General features: G+C 46.8%; 1 long non-coding RNA gene across 1 annotated transcript in view; it reads right to left on the bottom strand.

Annotated features, from left to right (window-relative positions):
• Positions 1-16632, bottom strand: part of LOC138989521 (uncharacterized) — a 46788-nt gene that overhangs the window by 15451 nt on the left and 14705 nt on the right. The window contains exon 2 of the long non-coding RNA XR_011465813.1: positions 15618-15706. This is a non-coding gene — a long non-coding RNA (uncharacterized lncRNA). The remainder of the gene's footprint in view (positions 1-15617; positions 15707-16632) is intronic.

Here is a 16632-nt window from a genome sequence, read left to right as displayed (position 1 = left end):
CAAAATCAGATTGATTATATTCTTTGCAGCCAAAGATGGAGAAGCTCTATACAGTCAACAAAAACAAGACCAGGAGCTGACTGTGGCTCAGACCATGAACTCCTTATTGCCAAATCAGACTTAAATTGAAGAAAGTAGGGAAAACCACTAGACCATTCAGGTATGACCTAAATCAAATCCCTTATGATTATACAGTGGAAGTGAGAAATAGATTTAAGGGCCTAGATCTGATAGATAGAGTGCCTGATGAACTATGGAATGAGGTCCGTGACATTGTACAGGAGACACGGATCAAGACCATTCCCATAGAAAAGAAATGCAAAAAAGCAAAATGGCTGTCTGGGGAGGCCTTACAATTAGCTGTGAAAAGAAGAGAAGTGAAAAGCAAAGGAGAAAAGGAAAGATATAAACATCTGAATGCAGAGTTCCAAGAGTAGCAAGAAGAGATAAGAAAGCCTTCTTCAATGATCAATGCAAAGAAATAGAGGAAAACAACAGAATGGGAAAGACTAGGGATCTCTTCAAGAAAATCAGAGATACCAAAGGAACATTTCATGCAAAGATGAGCTTGATAAAGGACAGAAATGGTATGGACCTAACAGAAGCAGAAGATATTAAGAAGAGGTGGCAAGAATACACAGAAGAACTGTACAAAAAAGATCTTCACGACCCAGATAATCATGATGGTGTGATCACTCACCTAGAGCCAGACATCCTGGAATGTGAAGTCAAGTGGGCCTTAGAAAGCATCACTACGAACAAAGCTAGTGGAGGTGATGGAATTCCAGTTGAGCTATTCCAAATCCTGAAAGATGATGCTGTGAAAGTGCTGCACTCAATATGCCAACAAATTTGGAAAACTCAGCAGTGGCCACAGGACTGGAAAAGGTCACTTTTCATTCCAATCCCAAAGAAAGGCAATGCCAAAGAATGCTCAAACTACCGCACAGTTGCACTCATCTCACACGCTAGTAAAGTAATGCTCAAAATTCTCCAAGCCAGGCTTCAGCAATATGTGAACCGTGAACTTCCTGATGTTCAAGCTGGGTTTAGAAAAGGCAGAGGAACCAGAGATCAAATTGCCAACATCTGCTGGATCATCAAAAAAGCAAGAGAGTTCCAGAAAAACATCTATTTTTGCTTTATTGACTATGCCAAAGCCTTTGACTGTGTGGGTCACAATAAACTGTGCAAAATTCTGAAAGAGATGGGAATACCAGACCACCTGATCTGCCTCTTGAGAAATTTGTATGCAGGTCAGGAAGCAACAGTTAGAACTGGACATGGAACAACAGACTGGTTCCAAATAGGAAAAGGCGTTCATCAAGGCTATATATTGTCACCCTGTTTATTTAACTTATATGCAGAGTACATCATGAGAAATGCTGGACTGGAAGAAACACAAACTGGAATCAAGATTGCCGGGAGAAATATCAATAACCTCAGATATGCAGATGACACCACCCTTATGGCAGAAAGTGAAGAGGAGCTCAAAAGCCTCTTGAGGAAAGTGAAAGTGGAGAGTGAAAAAGTTGGCTTAAAGCTCAACATTCAGAAAACGAAGATCATGGCATCCGGTCCCACCACTTCATGGAAATAGATGGGGAAACAGTGGAAACAGTGGCAGACTTTATTTTTCTGGGCTCCAAAAGCACTACAGATGGTCACTGCAGCCATGAAATTAAAAGACGCTTACTCCTTGGAAGGAAAGTTATGACCAACCTAGATAGCATATTCAAAAGCAGAGACATTACTTTGCCAACAAAAGTTCATCTAGTCAAGGCTATGGTTTTTCCTGTGGTCATGTATGGATGTGAGAGTTGGACTGTGAAGAAGGCTGAGTGCCGAAGAATTGATGCTTTTGAACTGTGGTGTTGGAGAAGACTCTTGAGAGTCCCTTGGACTGCAAGGAGATCCAACCAGTCCATTCTGAAGGAGATCAGCCCTGGGATTTCTTTGGAAGGAATGATGCTAAAGCTGAAACTCCAGTACTTTGGCCACCTCATGTGAAGAGTTGACTCATTGGAAAAGACTCTGATGCTGGGAGGGATTGGGGCAGGAGGAGAAGGGGGACGACAGAGGATGAGATGGCTGGATGGCATCACTGACTCAATGGATGTGAGTCTGAGTGAACTCCAGGAGTTGGTGATGGACAGGGAGGCCTGGTGTGCTGCGATTCATGGGGTCGCAAAGAGTCAGACAGGACTGAGTGACTGAACTGAACTGAACTGAATCATAGTGCAATATGTAAGTGTATCAAACCAAGACTGCACACCTTAAACTTACGCAATGTTACATGCCAATGTAACAACTTATACAATGTTATATGCTAATTATATATCAATAAAGCTGGGGGGGGATCTGAAAATAATTAACAATGTTGCATCAATATTATCAAATATCTAGTCAGCCTTCACATTTCCAAAGTGTCAAATGCCCTAATTTTTAAAAACAGGTCATTTGACTCAGAATCAGGTAACTTTCACATATAGCAATTGGCTGTTCCCTTATCCCCCACATTCTCTTTTTCTTTTTTCTTTTGGAATTTGTTTGTTGAAGTAACTGAGTCATTTTTCCAATTTAGTTTCCTGAAGTCTGGACTACTTCCCCATGATGTCATTTTACATGTTTCCCTGCCTCTCTGTTTTCCTTAAATTTGTGTTGGAGGTATGGGCTTGCCTGGACTCAGGTTCACCTGTTTTTTTCCTTTGGCAAAGCTGCTTCATAGGTGATGGAATCTCTTTCTTTCAAAGGAAGCTCATAATATCTGGTTGTCTCTTTTTTTTACCATATCAGACATCATTGCTGTTTGGTGTTTAGATATTCAATCATTAGGGGAGCCCATTTTTTAAAATTGAGATATAATTCACACCCTATAAAATTCACCATTTTAAAGTGTACAATTCAGTGGGTTTCTAGTATAGTCTCAAGATTATGCAAACATCATCACTATCTAATTTCAGAACATTTTCATCACCTTCCCAAAAACGTCTATTCCCATTAGCAGTCACTTGCTGTTTTCCCTTCTGCCCAGGTCCTGTTGACCACTCATATATTTTCTATAGATCTCTATGGATTTTCCTGTTCTGGACATTTCGTATAAATGGATTCCTGTGTGGTCTTCCATGACCACATGGAAGCGCATGGAAGCTAAGCACACTCACTTAGCTCAGGGTTCTCAAGGTCCACCCGTGTTACAGTATGTCTCAGTACTTCATCTCTTTATTCTCAAGTAATAAACCATTGTATGGACAAACCACATTTTGTTTATTCATTCATCAGCTGATGGGGATATTTGGGTGGTTTCCTGCTTTTTGGCTATTATGAATAATGGTGCTCTGGGCATCCATGTGCAAGTTTTTGAGTGGATGTGTGTTTTTATTTTTCTTGGGTACGGACCTAGGAGTGGAATTGCTGGATCAAGGCAATGGCACCCCACTCCAGTACTCTTGCCTGGAAAATCCCATGGACGGAGGAGCCTGGTGGGCTGCAGTCCATGGGGTCGCTAAGAGTCGGACACGACTGAGTGACTTCACTCTCACTTTTCACTTTCATGCATTGGAGAAGGAAACGGCAACCCTCTCCAGTGTTCTTGCCTGGAGAATCCCAGGGACAGGGGAGCCTGGTGGGCTTCCATCTGTGGGGTCGCACAGAGTCGGACACGACTGAAGCGACTTAGCAGCAGCAGCAGCAGCAGCAGAATGACTCTATGTCTAACCTTTTGAGGAACTGCCAGACTGTTTCCCACAGCAGCTGCGCCATCTTACACTCCCGCCAGCAGCATATGAGGGTTCTGCTTTCTCCACATCCTTGAGAATGCTCCTTACTGTCATCTTTTCGATTATGGCCCTCCTGGTGGGTGGTCAGTACCCATGGTTCGGAATCACTCCCTACCCGGGTTTGGGTTGCACGCACTCAGCATTAAAGTGCAAACATACTGTGTTTCTGAGGCAGGCAAGTGGCTCAGGTTCCTACACGCGCACTCTGACATGCTCCTGTGGTGTGGGCTTCAGGGGATAAAAGCTGAATGAGATGAAGTTGTGCCCTGAGGCGCTCAAGGTCCAATCCAGGGGATGTGAGCTAGCTTCTCTGTGGGCAGGAGCAGAGGCCCCTGCAAGTGGACTCCAGCAAGGGGCAGGTTGCTACAAGACCTCCCTGAGGGTCTCACAAATGAGGACAAGAATTGGTGTCTCTTTCAGGATGGGGAACACATGTATACCTGTGGCGGATTCATTTTGATATTTGGCAAAACTAATACAATTATGTAAAGTTTAAAAATAAAATAAAATTTAAAAAAAATTAAAAAAAAAAAAAAGAATTGGTCTCTCTCTCTCTGGTCACTGCCATCCATCCATCCTCTTCTCTCTCCTGCCTCTGCTGACTACCTTTCTCCGTTTGCCCACAGCCTGCACCCCCACCTCCCAATTTTGATTGAAAAGTCGCTCCTGACACCATGTGTCCCTCCGTGTGGCATCAGCCACGGTCACCTAATGGCTCAGTCTCCATTCTCCAGCTCAGATTCTCCAGTGGGCATGGGTTTCTGCGCCAGGACACAGAAGGCCATGAAGGGTCCCCTGGTCCATCCAGCTGAGGCCAGTGAGAGGAGCAGGGGCCTGCAGAGTGAGAGAGAGCCTTCTAGCCCCAGTGGTCAGGGCACACACAGCCACATCAGGGCAGGTAGGCCTTCAGTAACCGGGAATTGGACTCCAGTGGTTAAGACTTCTCCTTACAGTGCACGGGGTGTGGATTCAATTCTTGGTGGGAGGGCTAGGATCTCATATTACATACTTCCAAAAAATTTAAAAAAAAACATAAAATAGAAACAATATTGCAACAAGTACAATAAAGGCTTTAAAAATGGTTTACATTTTAAAAGTCTAAAAAAATAATAATAATAACTGAGAATTAGAAAGACAGAAAAGAGGGGCCTTTTTATTCCAGGCAAAAAGGTGCGAAATGATAAGATGCTCTGAAGCCCCAAGGGGTGAATGGGTTGAAGAGAGTGTGGAATGAAGGAAAACAGAGAAGCAGCTTTATTCCCTGGTTCTGGGTCATAACTGCGAAGCTGGAGGGCGTGGTCCTATTGCACAGATCAGTGGTTTCTAACTAATTTTTACCAACAGACACCTTTTGTTGCCACATCAAATATTACCCAGAAGCTTCATGCATGAATTCAAGGAGAAGGCCGGGCCACTCTGGTCAGAGCAGAGGTGGGGAGAACAAACAAAGTGACTTGTCCAGGTCCCCTCTGTCCCCTCATGCTTACCTCAAGGTCCCCCTATCAATTTCTGGAGCTCAGCAGAGCAAGGACAATTCTCAGTGAGAGCTAGAGGGCTGTGGGAGGGTTGTCACAGAAGAATGAGAGGGTCATTTGGAAAGGGAATGGATTGAGCAGATTAAGAAGAAGGGGAGGGAGCCGAGGACCATGGATGGGGGCGACCAGAGGCAGACAGGCTTTGAGAAGGAAGATGGCTGGCTTCCCTGGTGGTCCAGTGGTTAAGAATCTGCTCTGTAATGCAGGAGACACAGGTTCCATCCCTGGTCCGGGAAGATCTCACGTGCCCCGGGACAACTAAGCCCATGGACCACACCTAGTAAGCCTGCACTCTGGAGACTGTGCTCTACAATGAAAGAAGCCACCGCATTGAGAGGCCCAAGCCCCACAAGGAAGAGTAGCCCCTGCTCACCACTACTAGAGAAAGCCCATGTGCAGCAACAAAGACCCAGTGTAGCCAATAAATAACTAATAAATAAATTTTTTTTTCAAAAAGGAAGCTGGTGCAGGATTTGGTACAGTCTGAGGGAAAAGGAGAAGCCTTGTTAAGGGTGGTTCAAGCCCGGGAGCCTGTGGATGGACACCAGGACAAAAAGGTGACAAGCCTTCAGACACGTTGAGTTGGCAGCAACGGCAAATAAAAACAGAAAAACAGGTTACTCCATAAGCTGCTGAGCAAAAGTGGGGTTCCCACTGCTGTGCTGATGGGCAGAACAAGACCAGCCTTCTGAGAGGCCCCACTGCTGTGTGAAACACCTAACCCGAGCCATTGACCAAGGACTTTTTGGTTTTAAGGAGGTTTAAGGCCTGACACGAAGTTAATTAAATCATACCAAATTACAGTAAAACCCGATTTCAGTGTTGGTTAATTAAAAATAGTGACTATTTCAAAGCCACTGTAGTCCCCAACCCCAACAAGACGCCTTTTATTACCGTTTAATGAAAGTGCTGAGATAAGCTGAACCTGGTAAATGCAAAATCCAGTAGGGGATGGAGAATTTTTCTTTTTGTTCTTTGGATTTCAAATTAATATGGTGTTATTGTAGAAAAAGTTCAGGCACCTGTCTGCAGCGATGCCAGCAGGACGCCGACTCCCAAGCAACAAAGCTCTATAATAATTAATTTTTCTCCTTGGCCTGTCAACCTCATACACCGAGAGCTACCCATTCTGGAGATTTCTCTCCCAGAAAATTTCCTTTACATGTTAGGAAAACCCAGCCCATCCACACAAAACCAAATTTTGAAAAGCACTATTCAATCTGTCAACTGATTATTTTAAAAACACTCAGCCAGTAGTTAGCCACTGCCTCTGAAACAGAGCACTGGCCAGGTGTGGCCCCCAGTCCAGTTCTGAGCGGGAGACCTTGGCTGGCACCAGGCACTTCTACATGGCCAGTGCTTCCTGACCAGCTTTGGTCTCCTGCCTGCCCCGCTCAGGGGCCTCGCCGAGTTTACTGAGCTGGTCTCGGGGCCTGGAAGTCACATCGCTGTCTGGCTGGCCCTGCCCAAGTCCCAGGGCTCCCTGTGCCGGTTCCTGACACCTACCTCAGAGCTCCACAGGGCACAGGACCTGAGCAGTCTGTTCAGTTATCTTCCCCAACAGGAGCCACAGCCTCGACCCACCACAGGCCTAACTCCTTAGAAGACAGGGGACTTGCTCACAAGGGTGATGTCACTGTCAAACCATATACAGTGACATAGATAAAAGTGAACATGTTTGAAATTTGAAAATGCATGGTTTTCTCTTTGGTGAAAATAGCTACTTTAAGAAGACATGTACAGATTATTCTGTGAAAAGGAATTTATCACTGAAAGAAGCAGTCTTAGCTTCCTGTACCTGACTGCTCTTCCCTGTTAGTCTGTGTAACTCAGTGTATCCATTTGCTAGGGCTGTCACAACAAAGGACGACAGACTGGGTGGCTTAAACAATGGAAAGTTATCTCCTCCCTGTTCTGGAGACTAGACGCCCAAGACCAAGGTGTCAGCAGGGCTGGTCTCTCCTGAGGCCTCTTTGCTGGGTTTCAGATGGCTGTCTTCTCCCTGAGGCGCCACAGACTCTTCCCTCTGTGTATTTGTCCAGACTCTCTCATCTTATGAGGACACCAGTCATCAGAGATTGGGGTCTGAGCTAATGACCCCATTTTATCCTAATTACCTCTGGTAAAGAACCCAGAATGGATAAAGAAAATGTGGGGTGTGTGTGTGTGTGTGTGTGTGTATAAAAGTAGCTCAGATGGTAAAGCATCCAACTGCAATGCAGGAGACCCGGGTTCAATCCCTGGGTCGGGAAGATCCCCTGGAGAAGGAAATGGCAACCCACTCCAGTATCCTTGCCTGGAAAATCCCATGGACAGAAGAGCCTGACAGGCTGTACAGTCCATGGGGTCGCAAAGAATCAGACATGACTGAGCAACTAAAACACACACATACACACACACACATATATATATACACTGTAAAACAACTATACCCCAATTAAAAACAAAAAGAACATATCTTCAAATACAGGCACATTCCAGGGTGCCAGGGACTGAGATTTCAACATATGAATTTTGCAGGGGTGGGGTGGGGGGAGGAACATTTCAACCCTTAATACTTGGAAGATGGCATCACCTCTACACAGACTAGAATTTAGATTTAACAGCCTGAAGGTACTTTGAGTTAGCAATGATATACAAGGTACATAGAAATATTCAAAGTCCTTTAAATCCCAATTATTAAGTAAAAATAAGTATTTCTACAGTGTATAGAGGTTATGCTGTGTTTCTTAATCTTTTTGTTGATAATTTACTTTTATGTTTTCTTAGAGAACAATTGTTATTACATTTTATGCTTCCACATAAGTGAGGGTACACAGAAGGAAAAATTATCTGAGTTACACAATAAAAATACTTGAATGCAAATTCTTTTATAAACTTCCTTTGTAACTATATTTAAATAAGTGACAACAATTATTTTTCTATGACATTTTAAAATACTCATTTTTATTCTTCATAGATTTTGTGTGGTAGTTTTAAAAATAACTGGACAGAAATGTAAATTGAGGGGATTTCCCTGGTGGTCTAATGTATAAGACTCTGCACTCCCAATGCAGGGCCCTGGGTTCCATCCCTGGGCAGGGAACTAGATCCCATATGCTGTTAAGTAAGATCACAAAAGCTACAATGAAGATCAGAGATTCCAAGTGCCAGAGCTAAGACCCAGTGCAGCCACATAAAAAAATAAATACGTAAACTTTTTAAAAAAACGCAAATTGATACAACCACTATGGAGAACAAAAAGAAGGTTTCTTTAAAAATTCAAAATAGAACTACCATATGGCCCAACAATCCCGCATCTGGGCATATACCTGGAGAAAACCATCATTCAAAAAGATACACACACCCCAGTGTTCATCACAGCACTATTTACAATAGCCAGGACATGGAAGCAACTTAAATGTCCATTGACAGAGGAATGGATAAAGATGTGGTACATGTAGACAATGGTATATTAGTCTTAAAAAGGAACACAATTGTGCCATTTGCAAAAGACTGTCATTCAAAGTGCAGTCAGAAAGAGAAAAACAAATACCGTATAATGCTGCTTATATGTGAAATCTAAAAAAATAGTATGTATGCGTGCTCAGTCGCACAGTCCTGCCGACTCTTTGCAACTCCATGACTGTAGCCCACCAGGCTCCTCTGTCCATGGAATTTTCCAGAAGAAATACTGGAGTAAGTTGCCATTTCCTCCTCCAAGGGATCTTCCCAACCCAGGGATCAAATCCCTGTCTCCTGCATTTCAGGTGGATTCTTTACTGCTGAGCCACCTGGGAGCCCAAGATAAACTTATTTGCAAGGCAGAGATAGAGATACAGACATAGAGAATAAACAAATGGGAAGAGGTTGGATGAACTGGGAGTTGGGGATTGACATATACACACTGCTATGTATAAAACAGATAACTAATGAGAACCTATGATATAGCACAAGGAATTCTACTCAGTGCTCTGTGGTGACCTAAATGGGAAGGAAATCCAAAAAAGAGGGCATATGTGTATACATACAGCTGATTCACATTGGTGTACAGCAGAAACTAACACAACACTGTAAAGCAGTTATACTCCAATAAAAATTAATTAAAAAATTAGACACCTGTCAGCATAAGACAATATGTTAGCTTAAAAAAGAAGAAAGAAAGGGCATCTCAAGCTGCAATTCAGTTTGTCACATCGCTTTACAACTTTATTCAACACAGCTTAGAATCTCTGCCCAGAACCCCACATTCCATCCAGCAAATTCTCCAATGCTGACTATTCATTGTACTAAGGGTTAAGGTTTCAGAGAAAATAAAAACTAAAAAATTCTGTTTGAGAGCCTTGGGCCCTCCTTCACTAAGACAGTTCCTTCCCAACAGGTCAGAGTTCAGCACTCAGTATTCCAAGGTGTACTGAGCACTCACCCCAAGGCCCTGCCTGGCCCCTCACTGGGAAGCTGGTCTCCATCCTGCCTCTGGCTCGGCTCCTTGGGCTACAGGCGCCTGCACTGCCCTACACTTGGTGCCCCTCTGACTCCTCTCCTGACCCCTTACCTTAGTTCTGACTTTTTTGGAGGTTGTTAAGTAGAATCTCCTTCTATTTCACCTGCTCTTTGAAGGTAACCCTGGGATTTTGTGTTCCTATGTGGACATCACCACTAAGGGGTCTGATTGCCCCATTATTTCTCTCCATCAGGAAAGACTCATCTCTTCACATTTAGTGCCTGGAGCTGGGCTTCCCTGGGGATCAAGTGGTTAAGAGTTTGCCTGACAGTGCAGGGGACACAGGTTCGATCCCTGATCCAGGAAGATCCCATGTGCCTCAAAGCAACTAAGCTCGTGCATCACAGCTACTGACGCTCGTGTGCCCTATAGCAAGAGAAACCACTACAATGAGAAGCCCGTGCACCCCAACTAGAGAGTAGCCCCTGCTTGCCACAGCTAGAGAAAGTCCATGCACAGCAACGAAGATGCGGTGCAGCTAAAGATAAATAAATCAATAAATATTTTAAAATGCCTGGCGCCTTGGTTTGACTTCCTGTTTCTCCCAAGTGTCAGGGTCCTGACACTGCCTGTATTTGCAGAGTGTGTGACAGACAGTCTTGAAGCCAGGGTGGAGCCCACCTGGAGACTTCCCTGGGCTCCTGCCCCCCACACTCTCCCTAGGAATGTCCAAAATCCAAGAACCAGCTTAGCAATAGAGATGACACTGTCCATTAACAGTGTGAGAAGTTGTTGTTTACTACCCACTTCACCCCGCTCCTCGCTCCAGTGCCAAAGCTTTCCAAGTCCCTGACCCTTTACAGAGGCCATGGGTAGACTGTGCAAAGCTTCCTGCCTGGCCCTTAATCTGGTCAAACCCTGCCTCTGCCCTTGCATGACCTCTGACCCCTTCACCTTCAACCCAGATCCAACACTTCTCCCTACCATCTTCTCAGGCTAAAGGGGAACTTCATTAAAGTTGCTCCCTGGACCTCCAGACAAAGAAGCATAACCTTTTTAGAAACAGATCAGGTTATAATAAAGATCTAACACAGTCAAGATATTTTAAATAGCTACAAGGTACAAAGCACATGCTTGCTAAATAGATGGTTTAGTAAAGGGACAGGAGCTGACTGAGTTCCTTATTCGCAGAGCAGCTCTGGACATCAGGGGAGCATGAGCTATGACGGGCCATGGACACGGCCTCATTAGACTTCCAGGTCATTCCAGTGACTTTCAGTGAAAAGCCGGCCACTACCCTGGGTGGCGTCTTCCGGGTTTGGTGTGCTGAGCAGTTGGGTATGCAGCTGTTGTACAATGGTGCCACCAGGTGGTCCTTTGTGGAATGACCGCTGTGGTGGCTGCTTTCCCATCGCGGAGTTCCTGGCAGATGGGAATGTCTGATTGCTTTCCCTGTGGTCTCCTGTTGGCTGGTGTGTCACCACAGATGAAAGCAGCAGACACTGGCATTGCCCTCTTTGCTTTTGTCGCTCGGAAAAATGAAATCGCCCAGTTATCTTGACTGATCTATTATGGGAAGAACACGGGACTAAAATTGGGAAATTCACAGACTTCCCTGGTGGTCTAGGGCTTAAGAACTGGCCTGCCATTGCAGGAGACATGGGTCCAATCCCTGATCCAGGAAGATCTCACATCCCTCGGGACAACTAAGCCCATGCACCACAACTCCTGAACCCGAGTGCTGCAACTCCTGAAGCCCATGCACCTGGAGTCCTTGCTCTGCAACAAGAGAAGCCACTGCCATGAGAAAGCCACTCACTGCAACTACAGAGTAGCCCCTGCTCGCCGCAACTGGAGATAGCACCCCCCCACAGCAGTGAAGTCCCAGCAGCCATAAATAAATAAATAACATATTAAATAGTTGGTTTTTTTTTTTTTTTTAAGTTAGGAGATTCACTCTCATATTCTACTCTGTCAACCTTCTTTTTAACTACAGGACTTGGGAAAGTGACTTAGCACTCTTAGCAAACTTTTTCTTAGCTGGAGCAGGAAAGTAATAGTTGGATTCTTGTGGGGGATGATGTGAGACCGTACACATACAACTGTGAGCACGGTGCGTGGGCCAAGAGAGGTGATCAGAATCAAGCACTCCTAGGCTATAGAGTCGGAGAAGGCAATGGCACCCCACTCCAGTACTCTTGCCTGGAAAATCCCATGGACGGAGGAGCCTGGTGGGCTGCAGTCCATGGGGTTGCTAAGAGTCGGACACAACTGAGCAACTTCACTTTGACTTTTCACTTTCATGCATTGGAGAAGGAAATGGCAACCCATTCCAGTGTTCTTGCCTGGAGAATCCCAGGGAAGGTGGAACCTGGTGGGCTTCCGTCTATGGGGTCGCACAGAGTCGGACACGATTGAAGAGACTTAGAAGCAGCAGCAGCAAGCTATAGAGTCCTCAGCGGTGATGCGTTCCTAAAGATTACTTAGCGTCCGTCTTCAGTGGCTGGAATGTAATCGTCTCTTGGTCATGTCCTACCTGCTCACTGACTGTGGCTAAGGTTGTGACAGACGTGTGTCTCAGCAGGTGGGTGACTGCTTGGAGCTCTGTGGCCACAGGTCAGAGCAGTGCCCACCACCTGACACTGGTCCCACTGAGTAGTAAATGGTGGGGCCAGTATCTCTGCAAACTCTGATGTGAGGCCAAACGGCAGCTGAAGTAACTAATCCCTCTAAGCCTTGGTTTCCTCATCTGTAAAATGAGGTTAATGTAACAAGGTGAGCTATTTAGTAAAACAAAACAAATTGGTCTTCGGGATTTGGTTTTGTTTCAGGGGTGTGGGCAGAGGATGGGAGTGTCGTTTGCTAAAGCTTTTGTTCTGAATTCTCAAAGGAAGAGTAAAGTGTCTTCTTTCCCTTGCCCTGTCTCCATTCTGGGAAGAAGAGGCCATTTTGTGTTCTACGAAAGGCTGAGCTCTCTCATCTACTCATCCCAGCTCTGCAAGTTAAGAACTGTTAGGTCCATGGGGAGAAGGTAGAGAGAGGAATCTGTGTGGTCCCAGAGGGAAGACGGATGAGATTGGACTTGAGTTGAAGAGGGGTGTCGAGCATGCCAGGATGAGGGGGGAACAGAGGTTGTGGTCTCAGCAAATGGGGAGGAGTCTGGTGGGGCCGGGGTGGCCATGGTTGTTCAGAGGGACGGGGCCTGAGGACCCGGGGCTGAGCCAGGGACGAAAATGTCTGAAGAGCCGGACTCTCGGCCGTGCCATGGTGACCGGAGTCCCAGAGCTCCACTTTCTTGGACCCGAGGAGCAGAAAAGCTCCCCACACCCAACAGAAGGGGTTTCCTTTCAAGCCCGGGGGCTAGAAAACAAAAGGAAACTGCTCACTTTCGCACCTGAAGGTCACAGAGCAGATCCACAGCCCCTGCCACCAGGAGGGCCCAATGCCCCGCAACACGGCTCGGTGACCGCGGCTCCTTTCCTGGCCACGACGGGTTCGTGTTACAGACTCTGAACATGGAGGCCCCATATACAAGAAGATGCGCACTCAGAGAAGAATTTTTACAATCCACTTACTGAGGCACTGCCAGCAGAAGGCACTTTTTCAGAATCAAGAAATTCTGGCCCCAGGGCCCATATTTTTGGTGAGAATGTGGCTAGTCAACATGCATCCTCTGGACTGCTCTGGATCAGGATTTTCTCCTACCAAGGAGAAAAATGTCCTCCTAGTCAGGGAGAGGAGCTGGAGCCATGTCTGGGGGGTCAGCTCACAACAGAGGTGTCTGTCACTTCACGGGGAAGCCGCCTCCCCCTGACATCAGTCAGAAGGGTCAGTGCCACCCGCCCCCCCCAGGACTCAAGAGAACTGTGGAGATGGGCCCTGGATGGCGGGGCTTCCCTCCTTGCCGTAGAGGGGCTTGAGGCAGCTCCTGGGGGCTTGGGCCAGCCTTCCTGCCCTTTTACTCTCAGAGCCTCAGCCACACACCCACATCCTAGCCCAGAGCTCTCTGAGCCCCTCCACTCTAGTAGGAAGTGTGCTGTGGTGGGGGGAGGGGCAACGGCCTCCGCCAGCTCCCCAGCCCCTGATGTCCCCAACTAAGGCCCCAGTGCACCCCAAAGTGTCCCAGAAGAAAAGTGAACTCTATCTCAGAAACACTGAAAAAGCACTCAAGAATGTGAACTCACCTTTGTAACTTGGTAAACAAGCATCAGTAACCTCAGATATGCAGATGACACCACCCTTATGGCAGAAAGTGAAGAGGAACTCAAAAGCCTCTTGAGGAAAGTGAAACAGAAGAGTGAAAAAGTTGGCTTAAAGCTCAACATTCAGAAAACGAAGATCATGGCATCTGGTCCCATCACTTCATGGGAAATAGATGGGGAAACAATGGAAACAGTGGCAGACTTTATTTTTGGGGGGCTTCAAAATCACTGCAGATGGTGATTGCAGCCATGAAATTAAAAGACGCTTACTCCTTGGAAGGAAAGTCATGACCAACCTAGACAGCATATTCAAAAGCAGAGACATTACTTTGCCAACAAAGGTTCGTCTAGTCAAGGCTATGGTTTTTCCAGTGGTCATGTATGGATGTGAGAGTTGGACTGTGAAGAAAGCTGAGCACCGAAATATTGATGCTTTTGAACTGTGGTGTTGGAGAAGACTCTTGAGAGTCCCTTGGACTGCAAGGAGATCCAACCAGTCCATTCTAAAGGAGATCAGCCCTAGGATTACTTTGGAAGGAATGATGCTAAAGCTGAAACTCCAGTACTTTGGCCACCTCACGCGAAGACTCGACTCATTGGAAAAGACTCTGATGCTGGGAGGGATTGGGGGGAGGAAGAAAAGGGGACAACAGAGGATGAGATGGTTGGATGGCATCACCAACTCGATGGACATGAGTTTGAGTGAACTCCAGGAGTTGGTGATGGACAGGGAGGCCTGGCGTGCTGCGATTCATGGGGTCGCAAAGAGTTGAACATGACTGAGTGACTGAACTGAACTGAACTGAAACAAGTATAGCTCTGTTTCTTCTGCAACACATTTTTTACCCCCAGGAACTGAGAACAAAGGATAGTTGTGAGAATCATGTTAGGAGAGGATCCCCACTCTCCCTACTTATCTTGGGCAGGCTGGGCTCTTGTCTGTGAAGCCCCATGGCCAGGCCAGCCCTTCCCAGGGCTGCTGAACTTGCAGGACCAGACATGGCCTCTCTCCTTGCTCCAGGCCTGGCCCTGGAGATCCACAGGCCTCAGTCCCGTGGGGTCCTACAGTCCTTGTGGGGGCTGAGCGCCACAAGGAAGGTGTGGACTTGGCAGGCCTCCCCTGGGTGCCTCCCAAACTCCAGCCTACCCCGCAGACTGCAGGGTGGGGAGGTGAGGGACAGCCCCGCCATTTGCTGGGCCTGTTCTTCCTCCAGTCGCCAGGATCCCAAGCCCTTCCCCACAGTGGCCCTCCCTGAGGGCTTCTAGCATCGTCCTATTATCCTATGACTCACAGGACAAACTCTGAAAGAGAGCTCCCTTTTGACAAATGAAGAAACTGAAGAACAGAGAGGTTATGGGATTTGCTGCAAATCACACAGCAAGTTAGTGGCAGAACTGGGATGGTTCCTCTGCCCCCGGACCACAGGCTCTGGCACAGTGATTCTCAGCGCCTGTAGCCTGTTAGAATCACCTGGGGGCGCTCTAACCTTCCCCTGCCTCTGCCAAGGCCCTGCCCATGAAATCGGACCATCTGGGGCAGCTGCGGGGGGGTTGGCAGTTGTAAAATTGCCCCTAGTGGTTTCCTGTGCATCCGGAGTGGAGACCCCTCTAGATTCAGGATGGGCTTCCATCCTGGCTCCAGGTTGTGTGGCTGTGTGATCCTAAGAAAGTAACTTACCATTCTGAGTCCTATGAGCAAACTGCTACAGAATGATGCCCATCTTCCTGAGGAAGGGCAAACAGATGGCTCAGGATCCTGGAGCTCCCCTGGAGACCAAAAAACAGGCGCTGTGAGATATGATAGAATATGGAGAGATTTTTTATAAGCTTGGTGGACTGTGGTTATTAGATTCAAAAGAATGGTTTTCTGGGACTTCCCTGGTTAAGAATTTGCCTGCTGAAGAGCGGACATGGGTTCGATCCCTGCTCTAGGAAAACTCCACACGCTGCAGGGCAACTAAGCCCACGTGCCACAACTACTGAGCCCGTGCTCTAGAGCCTGCATGCTGCAACTACCGAAGCACACACATCTGGAGCCCGTGCTCCGCAGCAAGAGAAGCCACTGCGTGAGAAGTCTGTGCATCACAGCAGAGTAGCCCCCACTGCTGCAACTAGAGGAAAGTCCACACAGCTACAAAGACCCAGTGGAGCCAAACTTAAATTAAAAAGAATGGTTTTTGTTTGTACAGGAATCATTTAAAAGGGGTGGGGGGTGATGGCCGTTCTTTACTAGAAGCATATTTGGAATAAGCCTGTCCCTATAGAAACCTATTTTGAGCAGTCTGGCCACAGCACAGTGGCGGGCACACAGTAGGTCCTCAGTGAATGTTGGCTTAGTGGATGCAGATGGGGAGGGAGGCTGGTGGTCTTTGAACACACCCTGCTGTTAACAGCCATTAGGCCTCCCGTGGAGGACCACTGAGTCCAGGCCAGGTCGGTGAGCGCAGCCACGCTCACAGAACCGCAGTCTCTCGGGCCTGCCACTCCCTGTGGGACAGGGAAGCGTCTCCACGTGCCGGGACAGCTAAGGCAGCATTGACTTTGTGGCTCAGAGAAGGTCAGAGGATCATTTTCTTGGGGAAAAATTATTCATTAAAGCAGGTCTTTCCCTCTTAGCAAAAAATAAACAAGTAATTTCCTCCAGCAGTCTTAGCCAACATTTTTTGGCAAATCATCACTGGACAGGGAGACCT

Source organism: Bos mutus, chromosome 10 (genome assembly GCF_027580195.1).
Source record: "Bos mutus isolate GX-2022 chromosome 10, NWIPB_WYAK_1.1, whole genome shotgun sequence".
NCBI lineage: Eukaryota > Metazoa > Chordata > Mammalia > Artiodactyla > Bovidae > Bos > Bos mutus.
This window is presented reverse-complemented; position numbering and strand designations above follow the sequence as displayed.